Here is a 26,247-nt window from a genome sequence, read left to right on the forward strand (position 1 = left end):
TCCATTCCCCTCCATCTCCATCATGCAGAGGCCTCGGAGGAACTGCCACCAAATCTCAGGGGCTTCTCAGAATGTGGTTGCAAGGCACTCAGCATCCAGATCTATCTCATCACCTTTGGACATGACCACACGTGGGCAGATAAGGCTACTGGTTTGTGGGGCTCAGCGCCAAAGAGAAATGAAGGGCCCCATTTAAAAAATTATTAAAAATTTCACGATGGTTATAGCAGAATCAAGCATGAAGTCCTTTTGAATGACTGCATGGGTTGCATATCTCTGAAGTAGCCTTAGGTGTAGGCCAGGATTTATTTGCAAAATGTTTTTACTAAATGATTTCTAACCAGTGAGTTTATCTTCCTTCAATGACCCTTGTCTATGCTCTAGTTCATTCTCATATTCATATTTGTGTTGAGGAAGGATCATTAAATCTGTTCCAATTTTATTTTAATGCAGTAATTGTTAAATTATTAAAAATTATTTCCTCTATGCCTGCATACCAGACCATCACACAAGCTCACAGTAGAGACCCATATTCCCAGGGGAGATTAGTATTTCTTTTAAAAAGGAACTTGAAGTGAAAGATATTTAGCTTCTGAAAAGGAAGCCCACAGCTTGAGAGTGGATATTTAAAATTCACTTATTCTCTTCCCATTCCTTACCTCGCCATTACAATGTCAACTCTATCTTGGTGGGCTCAGTTAATAGACTGTATCACTAGATTGTGACAGAGACACTGCCATATGTTCATCACACCTGTGTCATATTGCTCCTGGACACCCAGGAAGATGGTGTTTCCTAGTCTCTCTTTCAGTTAAGGGACTAATGGAGGGAGGAGGGGAGAGATGTTTATTACTTTTGGGCCTTGCCTCCAAACCTGGGCACTCCTCAGCTTCAGCCAAATGCAGAGGACCCAGTGGAGAACTCAGATATACTGAGTCCTGGAGAAGATGATACAGCCACAAGTTGGAAGGACCCTAGGGCCCTGAATAACTCCATGCATCAGAGCATCTTGGTCTCCAAAAACCCACTGGTCCACTGGACAGTGACGGGACTGAGAAAAAAATCTGTCCCGTATCATGTGACCAAGATTTAGAGTTGTTACAACAGTTGGCATTGCTTTACCTGGCTAATTCATATGGTATAGAGAAGATATTTCCGATATTACTGGGGCTTAGCAGGAATTACTAAGAAAGGTACACATTAGCCTTTAAATAAGGGCTTTCTTTATGATCCCAGAAAATCTGTATGATGAGACAGAGGTAGGTAGAGAGACAAGTTATATGGCCATAGAGATGTCTACTGACTTTTCCCCTATGGGTATCATCATGGAGAAGAGAAGTCATGTTAAATACATTCAAATGGACTATTGAGGGTATCAGCTCCTGCCCTTATCTGCATGTGTGACTCTGAGAGGAGACCTTCTTACCCTGATAAAGCAAAGATCATGTCAAGCTGGTGGTCCAGGCAGAGGGGACCTCCTGTATTTAGTTTCCCAAGCACCCCTGGTTCCCAACTGGTGTAGGCATAGCATATAGTAGTAGAGTCTGACTGGAGAAGAGGCTGCAGGAATTGAAGAGGGGAGATAAGATGCTCTCTGGCATGGGGGGCTGAGGGGATAACCAAGACGGGGTCAAATCAAAGTCAAAGCTGCATCTCACAGAAGTCTGTAGAAAGAGCACAAACCCAAATCCAAACCAGAGAATACTAATAGGTGCTAAGTGAAGTGAGTTAAAAATCACAAGTCACTCCAGCTGAGAACACTTTCATAGAAAGCGGCACATAAATGGATACAAGGCAGAACAGTTGGGATAAAAGGGCCCTAACTCTTCTCCACTCCTGCCGAGTTTTCTAAGCCACCTCTTTCAGCCAACATGCCCAGACATCACAAGGGAAGAGGAAGGGGATGGGGGCTACCTCAGAGAAACCCACACTTACTCAAAAGACTAAACATTACTAACAGGCTGCTTAAGTTATCAGAATGGATGACACTTTCAACAGGATTGAATATAGAGCAATTTTTTTTCCTCTAAGCAGTAGGTGGGAGATGGGGAGTTGGCAAGGCTTGGGGAGGGGATAGTGATGGGGTTGGAAGCTCAGATTGGTTTAAGACAAAATAAAGTATTCATGTTTTCACTGCATACGTGAGTTTTGATATGAGATAAATTTGGTCAATCTACTACATATGATTAACAGAAAACTGAACAATTTCAAACTGTCTACTAAAACTCCTCACACCTCAGTACTCTCTCATGGGATAGAGAGTCTTTATTCAGTGGTGCCATGTTTTTCAAAACTTTAATTTCTTCACCTCTATCCTTGTAAAATACAACACACAAGAAGGAAAACGTGCATAAAAGAGTACCAGGCTTTTCATACTTTCTTCCTGAGCAGGGCCTTTGAAAACTGAGCTTGCCAAGAATAATGTCAGAAACATCGATTGACTGCAGTGATAACAACATACCTAGAAGGCAGGCTATTTGACAATAAAGTTGCCGAAAAGAAATTGCTGTACCTGGGGAGACCTGAGCAGTTCCACGGAGGTGGCCCATAACCAATAATAAAGGCAGCACAGAGCAGCTAGAAGTTCTTCTGACCAGTGGGAGCTTTCTGAGGATTCTGAGCCATTTGGCTTTGCTGGATCACTCCAGGAAAAATCCAGGTCCTACATCCTAAGCATAGAAAAATTGTATGAAGAAGGTTAACAATCAATACCACCACTGAGCACTTCCCTCTTCATATGCATCTTTCAATTTCTCTTGGGTTGGGGATTGAAACCAAAGCCTATCCCCTGATAACAGGCCACCAGATATAATTGTGCATGAGCAGGAAACAGCTACAATAAGTAGGTAGGAAAGGGCTTGGTTACTCGTACTTTGTGTGGCATCTTTGCATTTATGTTAAATTGTTTTCACCAACTCTTCTAACCAATGCACCCAAATGGCCAAGTACAGTTGTAAGTAGTAGTAGGGGAGTCCAAGCTTGAATATTTCAGTTTAACTGTAACTGGGTGTCTAGTTTCTGCACAGACCAGGACATCTGGGGTCACATCAGACTGTATCTCTTGTCCAGAGCACATGCCAGAGGTTTCTAGTTAGGCTGCCTGGGGAGAAAGAGCACAGAGAGCAAGAATGGAATGGGGTGGAAAGCCCCTGGGACTGATGGTGAAAGTTTGTGTAAGACCATGTCCAGCTCTTGAGAATGATGCTGACTTGTGAGGTTTTCTTCCTATTTCCTCTCTCCTGGAAGTATACTGCGGGGAGAAAGAGAGAGTGGGAGGAAACGGCAAGGACTTCACAGTCTCATCCCCTGGTGAAGCATCAATTAGTTTTTTTCCCCCTAGAGAGCCTGTCCATTTGTTTGGGGCAGGGATATTATGCCATACAGGGTCCCAAGAGGCTGGTATACTCGGACAAGGATAGTAAAAGGAGGGTTTCATTGAGGAAGAGATGTGTGGGCTGGGTACGGGGACCAGAGGGGATGGCCAGCACCCTGGGAACAAGAGAGCTGCAGATACTGCCTGGGCTCAAAGAAAGCTGGAAGAAGAGAATCCTGGAGCTTTTGCTCTGTGACCTTTCATAGAGCCAGTTGGGAAGGCTGGCCAGAAAGTGGGAGAGGCTCTCTTACCTTCCGTGTCCTTCCTGCCAGGGGCCCCCATGGGTTGAGCTCAAGGGAAAGCCAGAGGGCTAAGATGTCCTGCGAAGCTTCCTTGAGCACTGAGTGTGGAAGAGAAGGGCCGAGCAGAGATCTGGGCTGGGCAAACTAAGGATCCTCAGCACGGACACGCTTCTCTTTCTTTCCTAAATCCATGGCACCTGGCCTCAGTAACCAGCTGTGATTAAGAGGCTGCTTTTAGCAGCTCAATGGCTCTTTTCCCTTATCTGGCTAGTAGCAGGGCGCCTGACTGCTTCCAGTCCCTGCAAGAAAGAAATGTTTTATATCTACTTGAGGTGCCCTAAAAGAACCTGACTACAGGAATGATTTCAAAGCATGATTTACACCAAAGCAATAACAGACTCCTAAAAGCTCTGATCAAGAGTCCTAAATAAATTCACCTTCTGTAATTGCCAGTACACGTCTCTGTCCTTGAGTTTATGAACCAACTCCAACATCCCAGAGTTTACATCCCTCCTTGATCAATCTTCAGTAAGGAATTTACTTGTCTAATAACATGCTTCCCAACATCAGGCAGGTCCCAGAATGACCATCAAACAGAGGCAATGTGAACAGCTGGGAGTATCTGATGGCAGTAAACACAGATGTGCCTGACAGGACATTAACTGCTTAGCACGTTGATGTAACTGACTTTCCAACGTTCAGCAAAGCTTTGTAGTCCCTGAGATGCTACTGCCTGGGTCTGATGATTGCCTGTTCCCCATCCGCCCTTTGGCAGTGTTTTCTACAGCATTTGATGCAGTGCTTCGGCTCGGTGTTAATTATGAGATCAGCTCAAGGCCTGTGATTTAGAGCCTGGGCTCAGAACCTTTTCAGTAATTCAGTTCCCACAAGCCTGTGTTATTGGCTCCAGAATGCAGTTGCTTAAGCTAATTAAAAAATAAGCTGAAGAAATTCGTTTCTCAAGCAAAATTAAATCTGATATACACACTGAATATTGCACCTTGTCATGTCCATGTCTAGCTCAATTCTACCTTTTACTGCTCACTCTGCAGCCTGAGAATTCCCATTTAAAGCAAATGCTGATTGCTAAAGAGATAGGAGTGGCCTTTTTGAAAATATTGGGTTATAAAATAACTTGGATAAAGTGTGGAAAAAGAAAAAAACATTTTTAATGTTCTTTTGTGGCATTATCAGTCAACCAACATCATCTTGGGATGACAAATTGATAGCCTCTTAGTAAAACAAGAAAAATCCTTCATAAACCTGTCCATCACCTTAGAAAATGTCATTGTCAGACCCGATAGGCAAGAGGTAACAGCACAGATCCCTTGAGGCAGGGTGATTCTAGCTCTATCCCTTCCTACCCAATCCACCTAACACCCATGTCATGGATATTTACAGTGTCATGGATATTTACAGTGTTTGTTGATAAAATTAGGAGCAGGCTTTTGCTAGAAACCAAACCTATTAGGTTTTTAATCCAAACAAAGAAAGAAACACATAAGACAAATGCCACCCAGTTTCAAGTCAATGTGTTCTGTGTCTCTTCCTGTCTAGGTTTCCAGATCTGATGAAAAAAAAGTCTCTGGACATGGTCACTTGCTAACATCTCTAACCTGAGCCTTGTGTCTTGTAAATGCATTTTTCAGGCACAGGATATACTGACCAGTGAAATATACACCACTGTTCCTGCAAATCTCAATAGCCTCAGATTACTCTTAACTGGTCAAGAGTGTCACCATCCCATAAAGCACTTGGCAAAAGCCTTGACAAATTTGAGAGCTACTGTCCATTAGAAAATTTGCTAAAGTCAGGATGGTAAGCAGGTTTTACCCCTTGGCCATTCTGACTATTCAAAGCAGTTATCTAGAGTAATGGTCTCAGAAGGAGTCTGAGATGAGTCCCAGGTTCATGGGAAAAGGGGGCAGGGTCAGCTGGGTACTCTTGGGGTATGGGGCTGGGCTACTACATCATCTATCAGCCTCTGCTCTCTGATTTCCAGGTGCTGAGAATAACGAATATTTCCTTTAAGTGTAATTGTGTGTTTCACTGATCATATATGTGATGATTTTATTAAAGTGATTGTACAGATAAAATGTATAGATACATGACATATGCATAAATAAAAATATAACTTAGCACATAAAATTCTGGAAGAAGTCATCAAATTTGGCTAAATTTAAAAAAGTAATTTAATGTTTATTTAAAAAAACACCTAAGTTTAACATAGGTGGTAAATAGACAAAAATCTTATAGTTAGAAACTAAATTAGTTCGGAAGAATTATGCTAGACTATAAGGTTTCAAAAATAAATACAAACTGGTTGTCACCCTTGAGGAACATGAATTTTTTTTTTTCTCCTTTGATTTCAACCAAATTTCACTCTCACCTGGGTATCAGCTATGGTTTTGAGATGAGTCAGCTTAATCGGTCACTAGTGTTCTTTGACTCTGAATGATATGGCAGTGTTTGAATCCCTAAATGTTGTGAGTGCCCTGGAAACAAGGTAACTTTTCTACCTTGTCCAGTAATTGGCTGGCTCCAGGGAGTTGTCATGATCCCGCAGAGAGCAGAGTCATAGCAGTTACCATCCCAGGGCAGTCGCTGTAGGCCACCTTGAGAAGTTACTCATTTACACTGGGAATTCTAACTAGTAAGTAGCTTGGAATACTTGAATCAACCCATCGGGGTACTGCTCCCATTGGGGAAAGTAGACTAAGATCAGAAGCCTGCTTGATGATTGAGGAATCAAAACAAAAGGAATTTAATGATTTTAAGAGTTTGGTTCCAAGAGATTTTTTTTAAAGAAGTCAATTAGTTGTTTGATTTGAAACTCTGCATATATGCTTGTAATTTTTTCTCTTACACTAACTCGGGTTTATTATATCATTAGGTATTTGGGTTAATCTAAATAATAATTCTCTGTTTGGGGAAGAAATACAGTTACACATAGTTTTTTTTTTTTTTTAATATAAATAATAGCATTTAGTACTGGTAGTGGGGGATAATGATAAGCTTTAACTCAGTTTCAGGAGATCCTCCTGACCTCACTATCTTGGATGTTGTGACAGGAGGGAAGGTGTGTGGTGTGCAGATATGAATGAAGCCAGTGTGCTGGAAATGATGGAGGTGCAGCAATGGTGGGAGGACAGCTGTAAATGCCATACCAACTGTTCCCCTGCTTCTCAGAGGACAGCAATCGAGTGGGAGGTAATAGTGTAACAGGTGCTCTGCTAGGCAGCAGGAGGCCAAAGGCAATGGATAAACAGAGTGGCAGGAAATCCCAATGAAGGAATTTGGGGCAAGATGTCAGACCTGGGGCTAAATAAAGATACGTGGAGTTCTTAAGCACAAAAATAAAGACTCACCCCTCCACACTCTGACATACCACGTGTTCTTAAACACAGAGACATGTAATTTGGGAAACCAGTAAAGGGACACCTAGGACAGTTACGTGTCTATTTTTCATGATAACTACCTCAGTTGCTTTTTTTCTTTTTCTTTTTTTCCAAGTCTGCCATGTATTACTAAAATTAAGGAGGGGTAGTGGAGGATTTTAGTCTAGTTCTAGTGCCAGTGCTCATTTTAATTTGTACATTAGATAACAGTCACCTAAAATTTCACATGGTATAATGTACAAGCAGGAGGCAGATTTCTCTTTGGTTACAGCCCACTCCTCTTCTCCCCTCCTTCACCAAATTATAGCCCTCTCCTCTGCCTAGTCCCCTTTAGAATCATTGCTCTTCCCTTGTAGCTGCCTTCGACCTCCTATTAACTATTTATTGTTTTAGTTCATGGAGCAGTTGCCCATTACGATCTCTTTTTGAGAGCTGCCCTTCAATAAAGATCCATCTCCACTAAGTTTCCTACTAAAATGTAGAAATTGAGAGAGTGCTTGTTAATCCAATGAAATTTTTAGGCACCTGGTAGGATTGCAGTAGAAATACTTTTTTTTAATTTTCTATTTTTTGCTTTTTAAAAATACAAAATATAAACTACTTTCAAAAATCGTGTATGCCTGGTTTGACTTTTAGCTATCCAGTAATGCTAGTCTGTAAGTTTTAGGATCGTTCTGCCTGCCCAGAACGCAACTAATTCAGCTCTGTGAAAATAAGGTCTGCCTATTGGTTGGCCATGGCACACCCAGCTGGCCAAGTGTTCTGAGCCCTGTAGCAACTCATGAATATTTGCAGATGGAGAGGCTAACAGACTAAATCACTCCTATATCTATTAAAGAAACTTTACCAGCTCCTACCTATCAAGTTGGGGTGGAGTGCAACAAGGGGATATGCTGTCCAGTTCACTACAAGGGCTAGAAGGTCAGGTATGCATCCTGTTATCTACAGCTTTTGATGTTTTAGATTTCATGCTTTGGGAATATTTATGTTATTTTCTGATATCAGTCTCAAATTACCATCTGGTTATCCTTATTAAAGTAGTTTTAATCAGACTATGACTGGGATTTACTGTCCCTTTCAGCTATTTGTCTTCGTTGTTAAATAATTGACTCTGTGGGAGCAGATATGGTTATCTAATTTACAGCAGTATCACCAGAACCTGGCTGGGAGTAAACGATCAATATCTATTTATTGAATAAATGGATGATGACTGTCTCCTTATTTCCTGCCCCCTTTCCTCCAAATTGGAGCCCTCTAAATAAGATGACCCGTGTCAATGAAACGAGGATTCTTTTTTTTTTTTTTTTGAGAGTTATGGGAGATGCTATTGATGATTATACCTGGAAAAATTCAAAATATGGATCTTCCCACCCTTACTGGGAGGTATGATACTCTGCTTTGAAAAGACTCTTCTGTTTTTCTCAGCTCACCCTCCCCACCCTGGGGCTTTCTCAGTGATAACAACCAAAACATTGAGATGGCAGATGTCAGGGATCAGAAAATTTCATTATTGCAAACATTCAAGAAGTTGCTGGTGATGCTTGTTTTCTCTCAAGTCCTCAATAAGTTCTCTCTTTGGCTGTTAACGCTTTGTTTTGTTTGTATGTTTCTTTTTGTTGTTTTTCAGGATCTGCTGTTATTAGGTCTGCCTTTCTGAGTAATTCATAATTTCTTGATCCTGTAGAGCCTTGCTACCTGGTTCTCAATCCCTAATTGTCCTGCTTAGTTACTGTAGACTTCCTGTCCCAGGCACTCATCTGAGTTAATTAGTTGGCTTCTGTGATTCTCCCCAACTCCCTCTGAAGCTCCTGCTGGCAACTTCTAGCCTTTTTTGGACTAATATCAGACAACAAAAATGCAGATGAGCCAGCCTAGATGTTGGCTGAAACTCCACCCCTCAAATGCAACATGCAAGCATCCCTACTCCTCCCTCCTGCTTTACATCTTCGCGGGGTGGACTTGGACTTGGAGAGCCACACCCATTGCCTTCAAAAGGAATGCAAAACACTGCTTGTCAAGTAAGGCAGCTTTCTTTATAACTGCTCCCTGTCCTGTGTCAAAACTTGGAAGAAAATTCTACAGGTTACACTGTTGTGGATGATTGGGGAAATTTTAAAGCAAGGATCGAGAAGAAGGAAAGTCTGTAGTCACCGTCCTCTCAGTATTTCATCTAGAGCTCTAGCCAGTCTGGGCAATCTACTAGACACAGAATGGATTTTTCTTCCAGTTGTTCCCCATACTCACATGGTAGGTAGGAGAGTGAAATATTAATGTGTACAAGCAGAGTGGGAGGGTGCCAGGCAGTCTGAGTTTTACATCAGAGCTGTTTACAGGAGGGTCTGGGAAAGATAGCTTCCAGATCTAGGATCTGCTGGTGGGAACTGCCTTTGGTCCTATTACGGTGAGGAATTGCCTGAATGCATGAGAGGTTGAGTTATGAAGGCTGCTTAAAAAACAAACTGTGTATGGTGTGTTAGTCACATCCTCCTTTCATCATGCTATGCATGGAATCAGTGAGCATGACTACAACTCATCAGTTTCAAATAAAAATGCAACTAAACCTAGAAGATTTCAATCACACTCAGGAGTTAGGCTGTTCTATTGTTTTATTAGAAAAGAAACTCCATTGCTTTCTTGATTCCCTTTTAATAGAGGTAGTGATAAAAGTAAAATGGAAATGAAAGATGATGGATGGCCTGTAGGTACCTTACTCAACAACAGAAAACGAGACATAAATAGAAATATTAATCAATGCTCTGAGCATAGTTCAGGTGCTAAGACGTGGAATGTAATACATCCCACAGCTTAATTATTATTTTTATGGATATAGTGGCCCAATGCACTCCAGGCAATTGCATCAATAAAATCTCATGCTAGAGTGGGTTCAGCACAGGGTTGTGCTACTCTTCTGCCAAGCGAATAGCTTGGATATACTGGATTCGTGGTAATATTTTGAGCAGTGTGTCTTGGATCGTCTACATTTTAAATGCACAGTTGAAGACACCTGCATTCAGTTCTCAAGTTGGGCCTTAGTTTTGTTCTGGAGATGTGCCTGCTCACACCAAAAAAGATGTCAATTGAACTGAGCCATGTGATGCTACATAAAATCAAGCTTGCTACAAAAATAAATTGGCTGAAACAAATGCTTTCATCAGAAATGTCACTACTGAACAAGAAATAAAAGATTTTTTTTTTCCTCCTGGGAAAGACTACAGGATTACAAAGAATTTTTTTCTTGGTATTAAATTTTAAAAATAACTTTTCTACAGAGAGTTAAGGCACATAAGAAAGTAGACTGAAATTTCTCGTCTAGCAATGAGTCTTCAGAAAAATAGTTTATTTTAATGGAGTGCTACTTTGTAGGAAAAAAACAAAAAATGCTGCAGAGAAAATCATGCCAGAAAATTTATTTTTCCCTCCAGTTGTCATATTATCCACCTATTGTCACTAATTACACTGTATTCTCCTTTGTGCGAGGTTAGATTCTTCAGGCTTGCTTCTAAGGGTAATAAAGTAAATGTGCATAGGTCATCAAGAACTTGAGGAAATAATGGAAATTCAAAGAACTCTGTCTTTCACATTTTCTCAAAACATTTTTCTACATATACCCAAACAGCATTAAAACATTTACTTTGCCAAAACAGGATTCTGGCTATCATTGCCAGGTTCAAAATACTGACACAACTAGGAAAACAACTTTGAAACAAAATGTTATCTGTACATGTGGTATTTTTTTTTCCATTTCCTTTCTAAAAATGTTCAATAAAATTCATTCGGAAATACAAAAGATTGTATTTCCGAATGTATTTAATTTTCATCTCTCTGGCTTTTCACTGATACATGTTTCCACACTGTGGTTTCAGCAGATATGATTAAATGACAATAATATCAAAGAACTATAAATGGCAAAAATGTCAAGAGATGCAATAGTAATCCTGTATATCAGAGCTGTGTCTGTGCAACTTGCAAACATACAGATGTAAAGAAAAAAATGTTCCACTATCCAGATGTTAATTCTGAAATAACTTTTAAATTTGCGATGTTTGGTCTATACTGTGCCAACCAGCCCAGTGTTTCTGAATATATGACTGTTCATACTGTGTAGACAAAACAGATGGATCCTTCGACAGCACCATTTTTTTAAATCCAGCTGTTCTGGCATCATGTTGGCAAAGCTTTTTCACTGTCTTAACAGTTGATACTTGATAGAAACTTCAGGTCAGTATATATTAGTTACATCTGGTGGTTTTCCCTGAAAAACTCCTGATTTTTTAAAAACTTTCTGATTATTTAGTCATTATTATTCTGGGTGAGTAATTAATCTGACACTGGGTAGCTTATTGTGCCTTGTTAAAATACAATGGAGAAAGCAAGGCATAATAACACACACATATACATGTACCTACATATGTGTATTATAGAACACTGCATAGTTTTTCATTTCATATATGAATCCTATTCCGTACCTGGTCTATGCATTAGTGATTGCAGATGACACTCTGGCATATAAATAAACAAGTTGGTAAATGTACATACCTGCTAAAAATTTACTCTTGTACGATTTCATTTCCAGTGTATTTTGGAGGAATATACAAAAAAATCATGTACTTTAGGCTTATTTGAAATGTGTTATTTGTAAGGAGATAGGATCTTTACATAATTTAAAAATTCTGAAATTGTATATAGCTTGTGAAGTTCTTCTTCCACAGTCATGATGTGCTAAATTACCTACAGTAGGATTTTTTAAATGAAGGTTTTTTTTTTTTTCTTAACAATTCTTCAGAAGCTCCAACTTAAATATTATTGTGACAATAAATATCTTTGCTTCAAGAACACTTCATAAAATGTAAGAGCTTTTAACATGAAATAAATAAATGCATTGTTCTCTGAGATTAGGTGAGTGTCTTTGAAATACACTGTTAGAATGTTAATTGAGTTTGACATAGCGTGGATATAAAATGCATTGTGCCACTCAACTTACCAGCAGTGAAACTGATTACCAATTCTAATCGTTGTCTGCATGGTGACAGCATACTGAGATGGAGATGTTGAATATTTCAGTTTGTGATATTATCATGGTTGTTTAAAGTACTGACTACGTGTTTTGAAACCAATAGAAGTAATTGGTATGCATGTAAGAACTAGCAGGCTGAGCGCATCACTTATTTATAGACTCTTTTGATGTAACTCTATGGGGGAAAAAGTTAATAAAACATGGTTCAAAGATAAATTTACACTCACCACTATAATATGATATAAGGCACAAATTATTGTACCGAAAAAACTGTTTTCTAGCGAAGCACGTACTTTGTCCTTAAGCCATTCACCAAAGCAGGAAGGAGAGAGCGGGCAGGAAGTAAGAGCGACAAAGGTATTGCTAATTCTTTCAATTCTCTGAAACAACTTGTGACAATTAAAATCCATGTGCCAACGAAGAAAAATCAAGAAATATGACAGAGTTTGTAAATGTCCCCCCTTTTCTCCCCTAAAGTAGGTTATGGTCTCATAGGGTAACTTTGCTAACAAGCCAGTATTAGAAACAGAATGACTAGAAAACGTATTTAGGAAGTAACACGATGGTCTCATCTCAAAGGTCAGACATAGAAGAAAGAATGGGTGTGCACACACCCTTTCGCAGCATGGAGACTGATGTGTTTCGTCTCTATTCAAACAGAAAAGCACATTTTACAGCAATAATAATTAAATGCCTAATTATGGTCAGAGAGCTGCTGACTTCAAACTTGATATGCTTTAGGCACAATCAAAGCTTACAACAATGTGCTCGAAAAATATGAAACTGCTGACAATTAAAAAAATGTGCTAAGAATAGTGATGTAGGCGAGATGGAGACAAGCTGGAAGGCAAGAGTAAGTACCCATGGGTATCGCCGGAGGATGGCCACCTGCCTCCTTAGCATGTTCCTTGTCCCTGGAGCCCGTGTGGAGGGATGAAAACCAGAAGAGCTGGGTTTTGGCTTTTGACTTTTACTAATAACAGTATAATCTTAGGCAGGGATTTTAATCCTTCTGGACTTTATTTTCCTTATCTTGGACTAGGTGGTTTCCCACTCTCTTTTAAAGTCTTTATTCCACGTAGCCTTCGCTGAAGAATTTTTTTTTCTTTTTTGGCGACACCTGCAACATAGGGATGGATTCCTGAGCCAGGGATCAGATCCAAGTCACAGCTGTGGCAATGTTGTATCCTGAACCCACTGCGCTGGGCCAGGGATGAAGCCAGCGTCCTGATGCTGCAGAGATGCCGCCAATCCCATTGCACCACAGCAGGAAACACAAGATTGTTTTTGAAGTAGGAAATTCTAGGTCTAAGAGGTAGAGAAGATTGGCCTGATTCTACGGCTTACTTGGATGATATCATTTAAATTTTGACAAAACACTGTGCGATCTTTTAGTTCCATTTTTCAGATGGGGACGTCAAGACTCACCTACCATACACAACGGTAAAGAACAGAGACCGGATGCAAACCCAGGCAATTTGGATCTAGAGCCTGGGTGCTTACCATCAAACCAGACTCCAGTGAATGTCTGTGCGTAGGCCAGACTCTTCTGCCTAATATAACACCTACGTTCTGTGATCTAGTGACTAACCATGGGGATGGCTGGCAGAGCCAGGTCTCAAGGATCAGTCTGAGAAGGGCTTACTTTCATTTGTAGAATGTTTCAACTCCACACCCCTTGTGAATCAGAGTCACCGTAAGAAATCCTGTCTTCAGTTCAGCTGAGTAGGGAAGGAAGATGGAGGTACGATACCACATATCTCCTTTTCTGATCATTTCTTCCTTGTAGCTGGGCTTCTGGTTTAAAGTCTCCACATCAATAACATTTAATTTAATCAACCCCATGCTCACCAAGCAGTGCCTTATAAACTCCAGCTTATGCTGAAATTCCTATTAATGTGAATTTTTAGAGAACTTGAGGTTTCCGAATGGCCACTTTGGGCAAAAATGTGATTATAGAAATAAAAGCCAATAATTAGAAAAATGCTTGACATTACTCCTTCCTACCTAAATTTATATGCTTCTGCTAACACTGCACTCCTGCATAAAGAACACCTGTTCCTTTATCACCCATAGCATGCTTCTGCCTGCTTCATCACCTTTTTGAACCCATTCATAATTTCTGTTATTATCTTCTAGTAATTACAGAGATCAGGGTAAGGTCCACATCTTGTTTGTTTATGGCTATACTAAAGTTAAACAGGTAAAATTTCATCAGCTCTTATCAAATACTGGATATTAAATGAGTATAAGTCAGCTTAGATTGCTTCAACAAAATACCCTGGGCTGGGCAGCTTAAACAACAGATATTTATTTCTTATAGTTCCGGAGGCTGGGAAGTCCAAGATCAAGGTGCTGGCAGATTTGGTTCTTGTTGAGAGTTCCTCTTCCTGGCTTACAGACAGCCACTCTCTCACTGTGTCCTCACGTGTTAGAGAAAGGGAGAGCCTTGGTCTCTCTTCCTCTGCTTTTAAGGACATCAGTGCCACGTGTCATGGGGCTCCACCTTCATGACCTCATGTAAACCTAATTACCTTCCAAAGGTTCCATCTCCAAAGACCATCACATTGGGGGTTAGGGCTTGGACATACAGGTTTCAGGGGAAGAAAAACATTCAGTCTATAACAAAGGGGCAATGAAGAATTCTCATCTTCTCCTCATCTGGATGGAAATAGGGCTCATAGAAAAGAAACATTCTTTTTTTGCCTTCCCCATTGACTTTTATCACCTCTTCTTGGTGTTTGTTCATTGATCTCCCTAAAAATGCACTTTGCATGGTTCTCAGTGCTAATCCAGATTAATGCCGTCTCAGTCTAGCTCAAATTTCATGCTACTGTGATTTTCAGAATCACACTCTCAACTAAAAGAGTAAGTTTCAAGAAAATTCATAAATAGCATGTTTACATATTTTTTGGTCTGTGGTTAATTTGTCACAGGTGAGGCAGAAAAGTCAACATTTTAGAGAGGATAATTTCAACTAAAATTAATTATGTATAAAACAGATTTTCTTATGGCAGAAACAGGTTCTTAATAAATATGTATTTATTGAATTCAGAAATTAAGGACAAAAATACTTCAGTTACCCAAACGATTTCAAAAGTCTCTTTTTAGGCTTATGAAAAGTGAGTGAATGCAGCCAAAAGTTGGAGATTAATGCATTTTTTTTTTTTCCTAACTGGGTATTCACATTATCCCTTTCTTTTTTATTTGTGGTCATAGTTTACAGACTTCAAATAACTTTTATAAAGATGCAACTTTATGGAACTTACATTTCTCCCCTTTCGCCTACATCATACGATACAGACAAAAACGAACAAGTAAGTGAACAGGAAGCCAAAAATAGAAAGGAAATGCCGGTCTTTCAATGATCTTTTTCTTTCATATTTATGTTCTTCCTGTCTACAATCTAGGTCTTCTGTTATAGAAAATCAATTGCTTAATTTTTCAAAACCAGATAATGGGATCAAGGATAGGACAATATGAACAGAAGAAAAAAAAAAAAAGAAAAAGAAAAAGAAAAACCATTTCAGAGAAGCCACTTTGATAGGCAGATAATTTCCGGGTTGCTTTAAACTGTAGTAAGTTGCAAAATCCCTTCAAGACATTTCTCATAATAACTGCTATAAATATCAAATGTTTACCATGTGTCAGATAGACACTGAGGGCTCACATACATTAGTTCACTTAATATACCAAAGAACCTAAATCTGTGTTTCATGTGAGGATCCAGACCCGTTTATTAGTTTAGTAGATTATGCCTGGCATTAAAAAAAAAAAAAAAACTACAATAAATTAGATTAGTAAAAAGCTTTCTGAATCACATATAATAATGACAAATACTGCTTCTTAAAATGTTTGTTTCAGTATATATGTGAATATTTGTGTGTGTGTTGAGTCATAATGTAAAATGTATTTTTTACTGATAGACATAGTTAAAAACTTCAAAAGCCCTGCCCCATATGGTACTGTTATGATATTAATTTTTAGAGGAAAAATAAAAAGATCCAGTTTTATAACTCTAACTCCTAGTGTTCCCAAATGAATTAGCTTCCTGAGTCTCTAAGGATGCCTAGGATAGCGTTATTGTTGCACTGTAGCTTCCTGTCTCTCTCACGGTTTGCATTTATATAGCATCAAGGCAGCCCTAACATAGGGTGATTAAATCTCCTCAGATCAGGCCATCTGTGCCATTGAGTAAGTGAGATACTTCAAATAAGTGAATGATGAATTCTGTTCCAGACTGTCCCATAAAATTATAATAAAAATAATAATGAAGTGCTCTCTAATAAAAAGAAAGTCGTTACAAATACTGTGCTATTGATTTCAAAGGGCAGTAATTTTAGAGGGGCTCTTTCATCTGTGTTATAAATCTTGGCAACCAGTGGAGAAAATGTCAGGATTTAAAAAGCAAACAAACAGAACAAAAAAATCGCCTCCCTGCTCATCTTTCATGCTGTTTTGAGTAAAACTAAGGTAGCACAAATATTTAAACAGATGGCTCAATGATATGCTTTTTTCTTTACTAATCATAGTTATTAAAGCCCTCACTTTATTTTTATTGTGTTTTAAACGGGCAGAGAAAATCTGAGGCTGATAATGACCTTTGTACATCATGCTGCAAATTGATTTTGATGACCTTTCACTCTGCAATAATTAGGCTGGCTCCATGCACATTCATCTCTCTACTCTGCAAGTGCGTGGTGCAGGGTTTTTTTCCTGCCGTCCCATCCTCCTCCCCCTCTCCCAGCTTTGTCTCCATCACTGCTGCCCTGCGTTTCTATCTCTTCCCTGGAAGCCACAGATTCTTGAATAAAGAATGAATAGAGGTATTTAGAGGCTGACAGAAAAGAAGAATACTTATTTTACTGACGTTTTGAATGATCAAATATCTGAATTGTCGTGTAATTATGACCATTACAATGATGTCATTACCATAGTCATTCGTCGATTGTGCACCTTGTGTTGAAGACTTATTACCGCATTGAATTATAACTCGGTAATTTAATGAATTTTATAAGGGTGTTTCTTTGTGGCTAATGTGAACAGATGGCAGAAGTGAAAAAGAAATAAACTGTGCCTCATTTTCCTTTACATGTTCTTTGTTATTATGCTCTGAAATTAAGAACATCAGACTAACATGCAATTATACACACATTTTAAAAATCACAGCTTTAAAAATACATCAATCAGACATCCCCAAATTCCATATTTTCTGCTTTCTTTAGACTTACGAACATTTTTTTAACTTTTTTACTGCGGTAAAATATACATAACACATCATCTACCATTTTAACCATTTTAAAGTATGTAGTTTAGTGGCATTAAGTACATTCGCAATATTGTGCAACCAGAAATACTTATGCAATTCCAGAAGTTTTCCACCATTCCAAATGTTTAAACATATTCTCAAGCAACTACATTTTTAGTCCATTAGGGAACTTCTCCTTTTCTTCCTTATGTGAGATTCATAAAATCATATTCTTAACAAATCATTTACACATGAACCCCTTAGGCCTAAGGTTAATTATAAGTGTGTATTCTCTGGGACTACAGAATTCTAAAGAATATTTTATTGAGGAAAAGTGGTAAAAGCAGCTTTACAGGTGATAACAGCTAACATTTATGGAACATTTATTCTGAGTGAAGCCCTAAGTTAATTTCTATACATGTTAAGGAGAAAAATTAGATAACAAAACATTACTTAAAACATTCCTTAGGGCGAAGCTGATGTTATTATTAAGTTAATCTCTCTTTCAAAAATATAACTGTTGAATCTTCCGTGCATATGTATACCAATGCATAGTAAGATCACAGGCAAACTGGGCACCAGTCTTAAGAGTTTGCAGGTCCCAGTGTTACTGTTTCTTTCCTGATGAATAGCCTGGGTTGAACATGGGAAACAGAAATCAAATTATAATTTTTAAAAGGAGGGAAGTTATTACAGGAAATCAGTCACGCAAGTGATGTAAATGCAAAAATGCTAACAGGGGATTGCCAGGTGAACCAAGTATTACCAACAACAGGAGCCTTTACTAGGGTGGAGGACCAAAGCGGCAAAGTGTTAGGGGAGCCTGGGAGAGGGAATCACTTCATGGAGGCTGGAGCCACCAAGGAGACACAGCCAGCTGGAGACAGGCTCCCATGGAGAGAGAGGAGGAGAAATACTCTGACTCCTCTCTTCCTGCTATGTTTTAATCTCCCTAGGATTCCTCCACTGGGCAAACACACCCAGAAGCATCTGACAAGATGGCCCAGAGGAAAGAGGAAAACCGCCCCCAGGGAGAGGGGAAGGAGAAGGCTTAAAGGCAAATGGATCAAAGACTGACTTTAACTTTCCAAATGAGGACACGCTGAACCCCCTTCTAACAAAGGCAAACAAAGGAAAATGTAGAAATGTTAATGGATGTATTATGAACCATAAAATAAAGAGCTATGCTTTGAGAAAACTTCCCACAGAAGATGGCACCTCTCACCTTTGCAGCCCTTGATTCCTTTCTTTTCCTCATTCCTCACAACCGCTTCATAAGTCAGTCTCATGTGCATACCCCAAAACAGATCCCATCCAGCTACTTTCACCACCTCCACTGGTCCCATCATCAACTCGCAATTAAATTGTTGCAACAACCTTCTAACTGGTTTTACTCTTAATTTTTTCCTCATTTAAAAAACTGAGGCTAATCTGACATACAATGAAATTCATAGGTCTTAAGTGAGTTTTGATGAATGCACGAGCCGATGTAAACGCTTTAATCAAATACAGAACTTTTCCATGACCTCAAAAAATCCCCTCATGCCCTTCAATCTAGTCAAACTCCAACTTTCATAGGCAACCACCACTCTGCTTTCCAAAACCATAGATTTGTTTTGCCTGTTGTTTAACTTCATATAAATTGAATCATTCAATATATATCCTTTCACGTGTAACTTTTTTCACTCTTCATAATGTTTTTGAGATTCATCCATGTTGTGTATTGTTAGTTTATTCTTTAATTCATTTCTGATTCACATGCCACTTTGTGGATATATTACAATATTTTCCCCCATTTTCTTGTTAATAGACATCTGGATTATTTCTATTTTTTGGTTATTATTAGTAAAGCTGTTAAAACTTTCAAGCACAAGTCTTTTTGTTGGACATATGTTGTCTTTTCTCTTGACTAAATTCCTAGAAGTGGAACTGATTTATTGTATGTTAAATGCATGTTAGCTATAAGAAAATGCTAAACCATATTCTGAGTTGGTTATACTATCTTATACTATGATCACCAATATTTGAGATTTCAAGTTGCTCCACCATCTTGAAAACATGGATATTGCCAGAATTTTATTTTATTTTATTTATTTTTTTGTTTTTTTTTTTTTTTGCTTTGTTTGATTTTCCCAGAATTTTAATTGAGCCATTCCAGAGAATGTACAGTAGCATTTCACTGTAGTTATAATTTTCATTTTCCTGATAATGAATGACTGAGATTTTCATGTGCTTTTGGGTGTTCATATATTTTCTTCTATGAAGGGTCTGCTCAAGTTTTGGACTATATCTTATCTATTTGTGGTTTTTAAAATGAGTTTTAGTACTTCTTTATATATTCTAGTTCTTTCAGTCTGAGGCTTGTATTCTGATTTTCTTAATGCTGAGTTGTTTGGTTTTCATTTTGATGAAGTTAAAGTTTATAATTTTTCTCTTATGCTTAGTGTTTATTACTTCCTCTCTAGGAAACCATTGTCTAATCCAAGGTGCTAAGGGTATTACGTTATGTAACACGTTAGGTATTACGTTATGTGCTCAGGGTATTTCCTCTAGAAGTGGTAAGGTTTTAGCTATTACATTTAAGTCTATGATACATCTTAATTTAATTATTTTGCATATTATATGAAATGAGAGGTCAGGATTCATTTTTCTTTCATACATTTATCTTGTCGCAACATTAGCTAAAATGACTTTTCCGCATTAAATTTCCTTGGTCCAGTGTTGAAAAACAAAGAGACGTGTTTACAAAAAATGAATATTTTTTGATTCTCTACTATGTGTCATTGACCTTTTTTTTTTTTTTTTTTAATGGCCACACCTGCAGAGCCACAGCTGCAGGCCTATGCCACAGTCAAAGCAATGTGGAATCTGAGCTGCACCTGCAAACTATGATTCAGCTTGCAGCAACATGGGATCCTTAACCCACTAAGCAAGGCCAGGGATCAGACCCACATCCTCATGGATTCTATAGTGGGTCATTAACTTGCTGAGCCATGGCAGGAACTCCTTTTTGAACTATTTTGCTATCCTTATTTGCCTATCATTCTCTTGATAGTGTTCAGTAGTTTTGTAACCAACTGTCTTCAAGGATATTTTCATTTTTTTGCATTTCCTTACAAATTCTAGATCAACTTGTCAATTTCTACAAATAAGCCTGATTAGGTTTTAACTGGACTTGTATCATACATTCATTTGGGGGAGAACTGACACTTTAACATCATTAATCCATTAACACAGCACATTTTCCCACTTATTTAGGAATTCTTCAATTTCCCTTGGCAATGCTTTGTAGTTTTTGGTAGTTTATGTTTATTTCTACACTTAAACATATATTTTTGGTGCTACAATAAGTGGCCTTTCTGGAGATGAGCATCCAAGAAAAGCTCCCAAAGATTTTCATTTCGGTTGATGTTCACCCTTGTGTAGCCATTTCCCACTGAATAAAGCTGACCTGAGTGACCAAAAGGACATCACGGGGATGACTGAGTGAGACTTCCAAGGCTCTGTCATAAAACAAACTGTGGCTTCTTCTTGATCTCTTTTGCATCGCCATTCACTCCGGGGGAGGCTACTGCCATGTCATGAGGACACCCGAGAGGTCCTACGGAGAGGTACATGTGGGTGTGTGTGGGGGTGGACTGAGACCTCTTATCCATCATGCTCAGCATCAACTTGCCAGCCCGGCGAGTGAGCCTTCTTGAAATCATATCTTCCAGTCCAGCCTTCAGGACACTGCTGTTCTGGCCAACACTGGACTGCAATGCTTTGAGAGATTCCAAGCCAGAATTGCCCAGCTAAGTTTTCCCCCAATCCCTCATCCATAGAAACTTTGTGAGGTAATAAATGGGTTTTTTTGGTCTTTTTTGGCCTTTTCTTGAGCCGCTCCTGCAGCATGTGGAGGTTCCCAGGCTAGGGGTCGAATCGGATCTGTAGCTGCCAGCCTATGCCAGAGCCACAGCAACGCAGGATCTGAGCTACGTCTGCAAACTACAACACAGCTCACGGCAACGCCGGATCCTTAACCCACTGAGCAAGGGCAGGGACCGAACCCGCAACCTCATGGTTCCTAGTCGGATTCGTTAACCACTGAGCCATGACGGGAACTCTGATAATAAATGTTTATTGTAGTTTTTTAGTCATTACATTATGGTCATTTGTTATACAGCAATAGATAGTATAAAACAATATTGGTTTTAACTTTTATGTTCTCATCGTGTCTGCTAGTACATAGAAATAACATCGATTTGTACACAATATATTGTTTATTGATACACTGATATATTGTAAACAATACATTAATTTTTTTAATGTATTGACCACATATCCTATGACCTTGCTAAATGCAATTATTAGTGCTAGTAGTTTGTTTTATAGATTTTTAAAAATTTTTTTAAGTAAACAAGCCATTTGCCAACTACAAATAAAACAGTTTTAGGTCTTTCCTCCCAGTCTCTATGCCCTGTAATAATTTTCTTCCTGAATGGATAGGACTTAAAGTAGAATATCAACTAGATATGGTCACAGGACAAATTCTTGCCTTGTTCCTGACTCTGAGGGAAATCTTCAGTCTTTCACTGGACACAAGTATGACAGCTACAGTTTTTTTAATCGATAATTTTTTTTCCCCAGTGGCCACCCTTGTGGCATACGGAAGTTCCTAAGCTAGGGGTCGAAGTGGAACTGCAGCTGCAGGCCTGCACCACAGCCACAGTAACACTTGATTCCAGCAGCACTGGCGACCTAAGCTGCAACTTGCAGCAACGCCAGATCCTTAACCCACAGAGGGAGGCCAGGGATCCAACCCACATCCTCACAGAGACTATATCAGGTTCTTAACCCATTAAGCCACAATGGGAAGTCCTAAATATATTTAAGATTGAGGAAATTATCATCTGTTTACAGTTTTCTAATACAAATGAGTGATCACGTTGTTGCCTTTTAAAGAAATTAATAGAAAAAATATTCTCTTTTATTTATCCACACAGTTACTATTTCCAGAGCTCTTCACTGTTTCCTTTCATCTGGTATTATTTCCCTTAATCCTGAAGAATAAACCTCAGCATTTCTTATAGGCAGGTTTACAGGCAACAGATTCTTTCAGCTTTTTTTTTTGTTTGTTTAATCTAAACATTTCTATTTTACATCACTTTTTAAAAAAATTTTCTCTACAGTACTTTGCACTGTCAACACATTTAATTTACTAACATTTCCTCCCACTGGAAGGCAAGTTTTATGAGGTCAGAAGCCTTGTCTTATTTATTACTGTATTCACTTTACCAGCAACTGCACTTGTCACAAAGTGTTAGTCAATTTGTTGGCAGCATGAATGAAGGAAGGAAAGAGAAAGAAGGAATAGAGGAAGAGAGAGGGGAGTGTAGAGAAGGAGAGAAGGAGAAAAGAAAGAAAGTTAATTGGCACTGCTATTTATGGCCTCTATGAAAATGTTTGGGTTTGACTGTGTTTCCTGAAACATCAGCTGTATTCATCTGGTGTTTGAGTGGCACAAATTAGTTTGCTTACAATAGCAATAAAAAAAAAAAATCTGGCAAGAAGGAGATAAAGGAAAATGCCAATTATATATAAGCCCTCAAAATTTTCTAATACATTTTAAAGTACAAAATAACAATTTACAAAAACTTGCTATTATGTGTGTGCATATCTGTCTATAGATAGATAATGAAATATATTCTCTATTTCATATTCCATATAAAGTATTTTCATTGAAACCTTGTAAGTGTAAAGGAAGTAGATAACCTTGATTATAAATACTTAAATACTACTAACATATAAACAATCATCCTTAATATTACCAGCACTTTTCATTTTAATACTGGCACATTTTAGAATGTGCATATAGTGATTCTGTATCTAATGACAAGAGAATATGCATACAGGGCCTGGAAGGAAAAAATTGGTAAGGAGAAAACAAGGATAAAGATGACAGGGCATGAGGGGGGCAAAATAATAGGTATCCAATGTGGTTGACTGACAAATTTTTGAGGAGAAATATTTTGAAAACACCCACAGTTCTAAATAACTACTTTGAGTTAACAATGACTACTTAGTCTGCACAAGGGAAATAACTGCTAAATAAAGTCATTTATAATGTTCATAAAGTTGATTATAAATCAACCAAGAATCCTCAGCTAGAGAAGATCAGGCTTAGATAGAACAGTGGTAACATATATTATTCCAGGAAAGAAATACTATGGAATTCTGGGCTCTATTATTCTGAAGAACAATACTCTAAGACAAAACTAGAAATGTTGAGGTTTGGGTCATTTTAAATGTACCAAAAAGATACAGGCACCACAATGTGCATAGCAGGACTATTCATAATGGCCAAGACATGGAAGCAATCTAAATACCCATCAACAGAGGAATGGATAATGAAATGTGGTACATATATACAATGGAATATTACTCAGCCATAAAAAGAATGAAATAATGCCATTGGCAGCAGCATAGATGGACCTAGAAATCATCATACCAAGCAAGGTAAGGCAGAAAGAGAAAGATGACAAATGAATTCATTTGTGAAACAGAAATAGGCTCACGGACATAGAAAACAAACTCATGGTTACCAAAGAGGAAAGGTGGTGGGAGAGGTATAAATTAGGAGTTTTGGATTAGCAAATACAAACTACTATATATAAAAGTGAGAAACAACAAGGTCCTACTATATAGCACAGGTAAGTCTATTCAACAGCTTGTAATAAACCATAATGGAAAAGAATATGAAAAAAATATGTGTATGTGTATATGTATAACTGAATCACTTTGCTGTACACCTGAAACTAGCACAACACTGTAAATCAACTATCTTTCAATTAAAAATAAATAAACATAAAATGCCCCTGGGCACAACGCTTCCCATAAGCTGTACAGATTATTCTGTGGATGGAGATGACAGCCAGGTGAGCTAGCAGGGCTTATTCATCCCTAATTCTGATGTGAGACAATGCTTGACAGTGCATTTGGTGAGGTCATGAGAAGATTTTAAAAGGAAATACTTGGTGTGGGCCAACTTGGGAGAGCTAAGTGGTGTCGAGAGGTGGTTCTGGAGACAGGGTGGGGTTCAAACGGACCAAAGGTGACCTTGTTCTCTGTTCGCCATGACAGAACTTGTTTGACCCTGTTGTCCCTTTCATTCTCAGAAGTGTCCTAAGTTATACAATAAATTATATGATTACCTGATTTCCATGTCAATTCTGTTCCTTGAGAATGTGGGTGAGTTATTTAAGTTTTCAAGTCTCAGGGCTTTACTTTTAAAATGGGAACACTGATACATTGTTCTTAGGCACGTGGACAGGTTTAAAGCAGTTATTTCAGGGAAGATTCTACTTATGCCTGGCTGGTTAGTTCACGGCAAACTGTTATTTCTTCATTACCTGCATCCTCTTCAATAAGACAACTAAAACTTTCAGTGACAGGACCTCAGCATGCCTTTTTTCTTCATCTGCCTTAAACTTCTAGACCTTTTCTAACTCTCAGTCTTCAGTATATTCTTTCTTAGCTTGAAATGCAATCCTCCTCTTCTCTTTTTCTTTATCTTTAAATTCTCTTTACTTTTTAAGGCTCATCTTTTCTTAATATTTATAGCCAGAAATAATCTTTCCTACATATATAAGCACTTTTTTCAACTTTATGGCTGCCACTCTTTAAAATAATTAAGTATTGAATTAAGTGATAAAAAATCTATATATTACTTGATCTACTCCAGCTTTTTAATTGATCAGGTTGTACATTTGTATATTATTTAGAGATACCATAATTTATTTAACAAATCTCTTACTGAATGATATTTACGTTGATCCTGGTTTTTAAATCGTTACATTTTAATACAGTTACACAGCATTACAGTTGTATTCAATTGTTCTCTATTTAAAAAAGCAATTTGTAAATTTTTTTTCAAAATTAAGGATGATGATTTTTTTTTGGTCAGGTGTTTCTCATTTGTTAAATGTCCTTTGATCATAATACTTTAGATTTGCTGAGAGACTTTTTTTCTTTTTAGGGCCGCACCCATGGCATATGGAAGTTTCCAGGATAAAGGTCGAATCAGAGCTACAGATGCCGGCCCTTGCTACAGCCACAGCAATGTGGGATCTGAGCCGAGTCGTCGACCTGCACCACAGCTCACAGAAATGCTGGATCCCTGACCCACTAAGACCTGCACCACAGCTCACAGCAGTGCTGGATCCCTGACCCACTAGGCAAGGTCAGGGATTGAACCCACATCCTCATAGATACTAGTCGGATTCATTTCCACTAAGCCATACCAGGAACTCCTGTGAGAGTTTTAAATGTTATCTAAGTTATCTAAATTTATGGCTTTTGAGCTTTGTGTCTGCTTAGAAAGATCTCCATCTTAAGGTTATAAATAAATTCAGTCAAGTTTTCATCCAGTATTTTTACGGCTTCATTGTTTAACTCTTTGATCCATCTGGAGTTTATTTTTATGCAAGTAGTGATTTGAAAATGTGGCTTTATTTTTGTCAAGTGACTATATAGTTATCAAAGATTTATTGAAAAATTCATCTTTATCCTCACTTGTTTGAGATGCTCTTTTTGTGCTACTTTTCATACGTATTTGGGTCTATTTCTGAACTCATTCTCTTCCATTGATATTTCTGTGTATTTCTGGGCCGTTATTAAAGTTACATGAATTAGGACTTTAGTATATATTCTATTTTCTGGTAGGACTCTTCTTTTTTCTTAGAATATTTCTAGCTAGTTTAATATGTGTATTTTCTTGACTAATGTAATAACATGATATAATTTGTAGATTTCAGAGGGTTTTTTAAAACTTATATTAATAATATTGAGTCTATTTCTAAGAACAAAATGGACTGCATTCTATTCAAGGATTTTTACTAAGTCTTTCAACAAATACTGAATAAAATTTCACCTTATAATCAACTATAGATTCCTTACAAAGTTGTTTCTGTAAAGATCATTCTATTTGGAAC

The 26,247-nt window shown here is 38.2% G+C and overlaps 1 long non-coding RNA gene across 4 annotated transcripts in view; it reads right to left on the reverse strand.

Moving 5' to 3' along the window:
- LOC102158243 overlaps positions 1 to 26,247 on the reverse strand; it is a 1,168,296-nt gene that overhangs the window by 324,979 nt on the left and 817,070 nt on the right. For all 4 annotated transcript variants that reach the window (XR_002342080.1, XR_002342079.1, XR_002342078.1 and 1 more), the window contains one exon: positions 2,513 to 2,669. This is a non-coding gene — a long non-coding RNA (uncharacterized LOC102158243). The remainder of the gene's footprint in view (positions 1 to 2,512; positions 2,670 to 26,247) is intronic.

This window comes from Sus scrofa, chromosome 2 (genome assembly GCF_000003025.6).
Source record: "Sus scrofa isolate TJ Tabasco breed Duroc chromosome 2, Sscrofa11.1, whole genome shotgun sequence".
In the NCBI taxonomy this organism is placed as follows: domain Eukaryota; kingdom Metazoa; phylum Chordata; class Mammalia; order Artiodactyla; family Suidae; genus Sus; species Sus scrofa.